The sequence below is a fragment of the Papaver somniferum genome, chromosome 10 (assembly GCF_003573695.1).
Source record: "Papaver somniferum cultivar HN1 chromosome 10, ASM357369v1, whole genome shotgun sequence".
NCBI classification, from domain to species: Eukaryota; Viridiplantae; Streptophyta; class Magnoliopsida; order Ranunculales; family Papaveraceae; genus Papaver; species Papaver somniferum.
The window spans coordinates 162,729,132-162,737,822 of record NC_039367.1 but is presented as its reverse complement, the minus strand read 5'-3'; positions in this window follow the sequence as shown (position 1 = coordinate 162,737,822).

Below are 8,691 nucleotides of genomic sequence, written 5' to 3'. Positions count from 1 at the left end.
GTGGGAAGTTATTTTCAGCATCATAAGAATCACTGAAGTGATTTTTTTTTTTTTTTTTGCTAAGAAAACACCCTAACTATATTAACTTAGAAAAGCATTACAAACATTCGACAGGGGTTCTCTCCTTACTAAATTGTCAAAAGAAAAAGGAAGAGAGACCCAAACATCCTTAATACAATACTTCATATTTCGACGTGCAAGCCGATCTGCTAGTTTGTTTTTAGAACGATTAATATACACAACCATAAAATTATTTCTACTTAGGATAAGAAATCTGTAGTCTACCAGAATATCCATGCATCTCCACTCAACACTGCCGCTTTTTTTATTTACATAGTCCACTACTTGTAGACAGTCGCTGAAGAAAACTACTCAACATAAAATTTCCCACCTCAACATAGTGACCACCGCCCGTATCTCGTTATAGAATTTCCCCTCTGAGCATAAATCTACGTAAATCGACATTAATCTAACAGTAAATACGACGTGAAATATGAAAGAAATTGGAAAAGAAAAGAAAAGAAGAGTGAGTACCTACTCTCTGGGAATAGAACAATGAGCTTACATGATGTTAAAGCAGGGCTAATATGTAACACCAAAGAATACTGCTTCAGCAAGTACCACGACTCCCGCAATTGGAAGTCCATGTCATCCACAATACCAATCACCCGTCTCTAATGTTAACAAAGATCATTAGAAAAAATTGGACGGTTGGCACAATAACCGTCCTAGAGTCGCATCTCTTGAATTGCTTGGTTAACTCATTCTATGACATGGAGGGAACAATTCCTTCGAACATATAGAACACACCAAAATAATTTGTGATAACCCCTACACGCACAAATAGAAAACTCAAGTAAATCAGCTTAATTCACATTACAAATTTGCAAGTTTACACCTTCCCTTTTAGAGGATAGACCAAACGATGGAAGAAACATATACTTTCCCTATGCATACATACAAATTCTCCAACTGAGTGCGCTATTAATACTATTATTAACTGGTCAAAATCCCCACTAATTCCAAACGTTTAACCTGCAGATATAACCAAAACATATGTTTGGAAATCTTGATCTTTACCATAAGGATCAAAAGATTAAAACATTAATCAGTCTAAAGATGCATGTACCGTCTATAGGTACGTAGATGATGAAAAGAGTAACATAGAGAACTTGGAGGACAGCAGTACCACCATTACCTGTGACAATAAGTATACTACCAAGTTTAAGAAGCACATTGCTTTGTTCCTTTAATTCAATTCACATCAAATAATACTGTAGGAAATTAAGGAAACATTAAAGCTGTCATCACCAACCATCTTGTGAAAGAAATAGATGAATGGAGAATACGGTTAAGATTTACGGAAAATGGGTCATTTGTCCAAATATTTTTAAATCACGGTTCAAATGGACGAGTAAAAAATAGTTTGGGTAAAATGGTCAAAAAAAAATAGTAAGGATGAAACTGGTTTCATCTTAGCTTAAATTTAAAAAATAGCAAGGATGAAATTGGATACATCCTACGTAAATTAAAAATCAGAAAAAATATTTGAAAATAGGCACGATGAAACTGATTACATCCTGCCTATTTTTACATTTTTGTCCATTTAAACAATATGAAAATCTAACTGTCCATTTCACCAAGAAATTGTTGATTTTGATCTTTTTAACCAATTTTGTGTAAGATTTACCAAACGCAATGATGCACAAAAAATAGTGAAGAGCCCACACTAATCTCTACAACCAAAAGAAAAAAGAACACAGAAAAGTTCGTTACTTACATCAAAATTAACAGAAGCAGACCAATGGAGAAGGATTTTACAATGTTTCCTTACGTTGTCACGGCCTTGGAATATACTGGGATCTTAAAGTTGAAAACAATGACGGCTTAGAATTCCAAATTAAGTCGGGTTTCTTCCTCTTTTTCTTCCCATATTTTCTTTTTACAGTCACGCCTTAAATTCCCTTAAATTCCAAATTAATATTGGTTTCCTTTTTTTCTAACCAATCACTCGCCCCCAAATGTCTTTATCAAAATTCTCGTTTCACAAAATTCAAAAACCTCTTATTCCAGCCAATAGAAAAGGAAAGTTTCCTCACCGTTCACTGTGGAAACTTTATTTGTCTAGGCCTTTAAGTCTTTAGATATATAATACCTGTGAAATAATTTACCAGTATTCATACAAAACACCAAGAATATCCGTTTTCAAAAATATCAGCACCTCAAGAAGACGATTGGATACATAACCATCAACACCGGGAGATTTTTCTTGGCCTAAATCCTTTTAACAGCTTCCCAAATTTCTTCCTCAGAAGAAGGTTTTCCGAGGTCTTCGGTGTCAGCACTCGGAATCTTATCAAACCAAGCCTCACTAAACAATGTCCTGAAATCAAATACCTCTCCCAAAAGAGCTGTACAGAAATCAAGAATGCATTTCTTAATTCCTTCTCTTTCCATAATCACCTACAAATTTAAAATCGACTAATTAATTTTTATTTTAATCCATTTATTTCTTCACAATTTTTACTCTTTTATTAATGGTTGTTGTGACGATAATAGTTACTTGTCCATGCACCAAAATTTCATTCGAAGCTGCTACTAAATTGCACAACACAACCTAATTTTAAGTGTAGACCTAAAATCCTCAACGTGGTGCAAGTAATACTTTAATTTTTCATGCTTGTTCATGAGAATCATGACCTATGAATTTTAGCTTTTTTTTAATAGATTATATAAGTCTCCTTGTTGCAATTGTGAGTGTAGTTACTACTCACAATTAGTTGCTGGAGAATTAGTTTTCCTGAAACAGAAGGAGTAGATTAATGCTGCCACGGCACCTTACAAACTAAAGAATTAGTTTCATGGCATAATCTTGGTTTCATCCAAATACAATACACCTAGTAGGCTAGCTAGTACCACGTATGTTGTGATGGAGGTTTAGTTCTAGACTTTAGGGGCGGAACCAGCAAATAAAATCGGTGTGGTGTGGTCGCACACCTAGCCCAACTAGCTCCCAAGCCTAAATTATTCTAAACCTAAATTATTCTAGTGGTTACGCTAGCTTCTTCTTTTTTGTGTTTAATTGCACATCCGACTCTAGATCATTTTTTTCCCTTCTCTTTTTAACTCTAGGAGGATGTGATTTGGCAAGATTTGATATAGAGAATTTATATATGCCATTCTCAAATTTAAAAAATAAATGTTGTTTATAAATTATTATTCCTGATGTCCAAAACATAAGAATTAAAGTAGAATTACAGGAAAAGAATGAAATTATTGCAAGGATTAGGATTTGTAGGACAATCGTAAACCTCTAGTGCCGTCTGGCTTCAGCTGAAGAGTCTATCATGTGTACCGATTCTCAAATAATAAGAAAATAATTAATTAGTCTGTAGAATCAATGCATTAAACAGGTAGATGCAATCCTCAAATCCTTAATAAAAATCACCGTAGCTTATGTAGTTGCTGCACCGACTCATATCATGGGGCAAATGTGACCATAAGAATAGCAAAAAGTTTGTGATACACATTATATATGTATATTCGGCTCCCTACCCTCCCGAATACGATTTTCCTTGTGTGTGCGCTAACTAAAGGTGGTGTTTCTCGGGAAATTATTTTCCTATGTTATCGAATCTCTACCATGATCAGATTTTATAGAAAGGATTGATTTGAGATTTTTGAGCAAACTAATCCAATATTCCAAGTGTTTTAACAATGCAAGGAGTGTGTCTAACATATTAATGACGGTATAAAATTTTGGTTGGTCGCCAATCAGTAAATCATAGATCCCATTTCAAGAAATACACTTTTCCCTTATGCTACGCTTATAATCAAACCAGCATTTTGTAAGAGTGTGATTAAATAAGAGCGTGCCCCCAGTGCATTTGAATTTTTAGTTTTGTATCTAGTGTTTACACTTCTTTTATTGTATAAAATTAATCCCACATTAGCAGCTTTATTCCATTGCTCACCTTAATCCGTAAATAAAGCATTTTCAGGTTGAATTAGGGTCGTGCATCTCATATTCACACTACAACTCAAACTACACTCAAGCTCTTTCTAAAGAGAATCCAACCCTTTAAAACTCCCCTGGTACACAACTATCTGTCTACGGTAAAACGGGGATGATACACTGAGCGTGTGCTGCTCCATCTTGCAAGACACAAAAACAGGATCCCCTGGCCTGACGAATTGGCAGGGGATGGGTTAAGGGTGGGACTCACCCCCTCTCTCACGCGATCCCATTTCTCAGGATGGCCCGCGCGATCTAACCCCCGGATGTTAATCATTTCCGACGACAAAATGCCGGTCCACAAGCTTGGTCAGTCAATTAGATGGAGCAGCTGTTAGATGAATGAAAATCAACGGTAATAATGTTAACCCTAATTTTTAACGGTCAGATTTACAACCACCCCTTATATAAATAGTAGCGGAGTTTTCTACTGCATCTTATTTGCGCCTCCCTCGTCCGTTGTCTGTAATGAGAAATGAAGCAAGGAAGAAACTAGACCCTTCAAGATGTGCTGCTTAGTCCGAAGATTAAGATCCGGAACAAGGTGAAACTGTAATAAAGGGATTTTATCTTTCAAAAGTGTTGTAGATCTAGACGGCGAAGAATGTAAAACGGACATGAAGTGAAACGGATAAAGAAGAAGAAAAGGACATGAAGTTAGACAGAAATTGGCGTTGATAGGTGTGTCTTAGAATCTTGATTGTGAAATTTGTAATTCAGTCAGTGCATGATTCTATCTATTGTTTGAGTTGTTCCAAATTTTAAATTACAAATGTTTAGCATATCAAATCGTAGTATTTATGATGACATCCTAAGTTGTTGTTTTTTTCCATTGGTGAAAAGATCCATTGTATGATGTGATTTTGTTTCTTATGTTAAGAATTCAGATCTACCACAGATCGGTACCAGCCCACTGATCTAACCTAACTCACTGAGTTGACTAGTTGATGCGGTACTAGAAAAAAAAAGTTAATTATTTATGTAAATGAGCTCAATTACACGAATGGAACCAAGGGTACAGATGACTTTTTTTTTCTAGCTAGGGATGTTAACACAACATCATCGCACGTGTATAACGTGACCCAATTGGAATTGCTTGTATGTGGAAACACTTTAGCCTAAAGTTAAAGCAAAAGCTTGTATATATATATGATGTGTATCTTTCAAGTTGTACAATTACAGTTAATAAAAGTTGTCTTCTGTTTTACCCTATTCTGTTTCTCTATCTCTTCTTCAATTAACTTAAAAACTAAGTAGTTCTAGCTTGGTATCAGAGCGGTTCCAACAGTCCGAGTGTATTTTCTTCAGTTAATAAAAGTTTTCGAGGAAGACGAAAACTGCGATCAAAACGGTTCCAGCAGTCCGGAGCTTCATGGTTCTTATGACCACAGAATTGGCATGGGAGTTCCGAACGACCAGCACCGCATTGTGGTTGAGGCCGGTTGGACACAGGGAAGCGCGACGAGTTGGAAGCAGCAGCAAACTGAGTTGGAGAAGAGTTGTTCACTGCAGAGAAGCGAGATGAGTTCACTGCAGAAGTACGAGACGGTGCATCAATATTAGCAGAGAAGCGAGACGAGTTCACTGCAGAAGTACGAGACGGTGCAGCAATATTAGCAACTGGTTGAGAATTCATTGTCTTGTCCTGTTGTTCAACGCGCAGTTCAAAGGTCAGGACAAACGTGAGAAAATCTTCCACAACTAGCGAGCTCATCGTGGTGGTTAAGGATGTGGCATCATAAGAACTGTCTAAACCAGTAAGAAGAGGTGTACATGAAACAGCCTCCAGGTTATGTCGACTCTCGTTTTCCTACACATGTCTGCAACCTAAATCGTTGTCTCTATGGACTTAAGCAAGCTCCGCGTGCATGGTACCACCTGCTCAGTAATTTTCTATTGCAAATTGGGTTTGTTCCTCCAAAGTGTGACTCCTCTCTGTTTATCTACAATGGTCCATATGGCACTATTTATCTGCTGGTGTATGTGGACGATATTAGGCTCCAACTCTTCTGGTATTACTTCTATTCTTACTCATTTGAAGTAAGAATTAGCGATTAAAGATCCTGGTGCATTTTTTCACTTTCTTGGAATTGAAGCGGTTTGTACTTACTCAGGATTATTTCTTTCTCAACAACGGTATGCTCATGATCTTCTTATTCGAGCCCAAATGGATGGTGTTAAACCTATTCAAACCCCAGTTGGTACTTCTGGTGACATCTCCTCTGATCGTAGTACCCTATTATCTGATGCTACTGAATATCGTAGTATTGTTGGAGCTTTACAATATTTGACATTTACTTCTGGTGACCCAGCGTTATACACGGTAGTTTCTCTTTTAAGAAATTGTTCTCTTTGGAATTGCTTGTATGTCAGGAAACCATAAGTTAGGAAACACTTTAGCCTAAAGTTAAAGCAAAAGCTTGTGTATATATATGATGTGTATCTCTACGGTTCAAGTTGTACAATTACAGTTAATAAAAGTTGTCTTCTGTTTTACCCTATTCTGTTTCTCTATCTCTTTTTCAGTTAACCTAAAAAGTAAGTAGTTCTAGCTTGGTATCAGAGCGGTTCAAGCTGTCCGAGTGTATTGTCTTCAGTTAATAAAAGTTATCGAGGAGGACGAAAACTGCGATCAAAATGGTTCCAACAGTCCAGAGCTTCATGGTTCTTACGACCACAGATTTGGCATGGGAGTTCCGAACGACCAGCATTGCATTGTGGTTCAGGACGGTTGCACACAAGGAAACACGACGAGTTGGAAGTAGCAGCAAACTGAGTTGGAGAAGAGATGTTCACTTCAAAGAAGCGAGACGAGTTCACTGCAGCAGTACGAGACGGTGCAGCAATATTAGTAACTGGTTGAGAATTCATTGTCTTGGCCTGTTGTTCAACGCGCAGTTCAAAGGTCAGGAGAAACGTGAGAAAATCTTCCACAGTCAGCAAGCTCATCGTGGTGGTTAAGGATGTAACGATGACATCATAAGAACTGTCTAAACCAGCAAGAAGAAGTGCATATGAAACATCCTCTAGGTTATGTCGACTCTCGTTTTCCTACACATGTCTGCAAGCTACATCGTTCTCTCTATGGACTTAAGCAAGCTCCGTGTGCATGGTACCACCGGCTCAGTAATTTTCTATTGCAAATTGGGTTTGTTACTTCAAAGTATGACTCCTTTCTATTTACCTACAATGGTCCATATGGCACCATTTATCTGTTGGTGTATGTGGACGATATTATTATTACAGGCTCCAACTCTTCTGGTATTACTTCTATTCTTACTCGTTTGCAGTAAGAATTTGTAATTAAAGATCTTGGTGTATTGTCTTACTTTCTTGGAATTGAAGCAGTTTGTACTTCCTCAGGATTATTTCTCTCTCAACAACGGTATGCTCACGATCTTCTTATTCGAGCCAAAATGGATGGTGTTAAACCTATTCAAACCCCACTTAGTACTTTTGGTGACATCTCCTCTGATCGTAGTACCCTATTATCTAATGCTACTGAGTATCGTAGTATTGTTGGAGCTTTACAATATTTGACATTTACTTGCCCTGATCTTGCTTATGCTGTCAACAAGGTAGGTCAGTCTATGCATGCGTCTACTGTTTTCATTGGGGTTTAGTGAAACGCATACTTCGTTATCTTAAGAATACACCTACTTTCGGTTTACTTCTTCGGCCATCTCCTTCACTGCAGTTATCCTTTGGTGTTAACACAACATCACGTACGTGTATAATGTGACCCAACGTTATACACGGTAGTTTCCCTTTTAAGAAATTGTTCTCTTTGGAATTGCTTGTATGTCAGGAAACCATAAGTTAGGAAACACTTTAGCCTAAAGTTAAAGCAAAAGCTTGTATATATATTATGATGTGTATCTCTACGGTTCAAGTTATACAATTACAGTTAATAAAAGTTGTCTTCTGTTTTACCCTATTCTGTTGCTCTATCTCTTATTCAGTTAACCTAAAAACTAAGTAGTTCTAGCTAATGTTCTGAAAATCGGCCCGGGCATCAAACCGGCAAAGTCACTGAGTCACGGGTCACAAGGTCCAACCAGTGGGTTAACCGGGTTCACTGGGTCAACATATACGACCCTATTCACCTTAATATAGAACCTAAAAAGGTGAGTGAGTGTTACGGCATGGGCGTCACTTCTTATATGCTTAGGTTGAAAGTAATTACATCCGAAAGATGCAACATAAATTAGTAGTCCATATTGTACCAAGTCCATTTACCAATAGCCACTTATATATTAATTATTTACATTGTGTACCTTTAAAACCCTAACCTTTGAAACATTATCTCCTCATCGCCGCACCCTTTCTTTAACTCTCTGTTTTCCATTACACTCACTGCGAACCCCTTCATCATTTCAAGTTTGAGGAGATCAAAGATCTATATATTAACAGATGAAATCAAAGATTTTTTCTATAGTAGATTACAAAGATCAATAACAAAAACTAGGAGAATTTGTTTTTGTTAGCAGATATGGTTCTGTGCAGTGTTTAACTTCTTCCTTGTTTTTTTGGGAAGCTTTCTTCTTGTTTGATTCATATTATAAATGATCGTTTTTTAGGGAAGCTTTCTTCTGGTTTGATTCCTGTTGTAAACGATCGAAAATCGACATCTCTGTTTCACAGACAAAAAAAAAAATTCCAAGAAAAAAAAACTT